This window comes from Eufriesea mexicana, unplaced genomic scaffold (genome assembly GCF_001483705.2).
Source record: "Eufriesea mexicana isolate 0111107269 unplaced genomic scaffold, ASM148370v2 scaffold6940, whole genome shotgun sequence".
NCBI classification, from domain to species: domain Eukaryota; kingdom Metazoa; phylum Arthropoda; class Insecta; order Hymenoptera; family Apidae; genus Eufriesea; species Eufriesea mexicana.
Genome location: NW_016914784.1, coordinates 233,899 through 234,443, shown reverse-complemented (window position 1 = coordinate 234,443; position 545 = coordinate 233,899). Strand labels below are relative to the sequence as shown.

The window sequence follows — 545 nt, the reverse complement described above, 5'->3', positions numbered from 1 at the left end:
GGAAGAAACGAGCAATTAATGCGGACGGCCGTTTGTAGCACCACTGCTCACAGGTCAACCATGTTGGACTGGCAGCTTGCTGCTGCTGCGCATGTGACGTCACGTCGTGTTTTCGTCACGTGACTCCAGGGCTGTACGAACGTTAGGTACCACTCGATATCGCTAGCGGGCAATTTAATACGTTTCGTAGCACGATTCGAATAATATCCACGACGTTATTTATTTCTTCGCTACATCATCGCCGCACTTTCTATACGCGTTAAAACTAGAATCGCACCCCACCGATTTTTGCTTCGAACCGTTAAATTTCGAATAGCGAGAGCATCGTTAATTCGATTCGTCGTGACTAAATTTGGCGTCGCGTAAAAATCCGAGAGAAAAATACGTCGTATCGCCCAACGCCTGAATCTGATCTACCAATAAGATATCTCGCTTTGTAACAAAGCGCGTTAAGCCAAAAGCAACGTGTCACGCGATACTCGCGTAATTAACCATCGTGAAAAGAGGAAAGTTAATATAGCGTTTGTACCCGCTGTAAAGGCGCA

At 46.2% G+C, this 545-nt stretch overlaps 1 protein-coding gene across 3 annotated transcripts in view; it reads right to left on the bottom strand.

Annotated features, from left to right (window-relative positions):
• LOC108552528 (receptor expression-enhancing protein 3-B) overlaps positions 1-55 on the bottom strand; it is a 24,314-nt gene extending 24,259 nt beyond the window's left edge. For all 3 annotated transcript variants that reach the window (XM_017907127.1, XM_017907130.1, XM_017907128.1), the window contains exon 1: positions 6-55. The gene's annotated coding sequence lies outside the window, so the exon portion shown is untranslated. The remainder of the gene's footprint in view (positions 1-5) is intronic.
• Between the last annotated feature and the right edge of the window lie 490 nt (positions 56-545).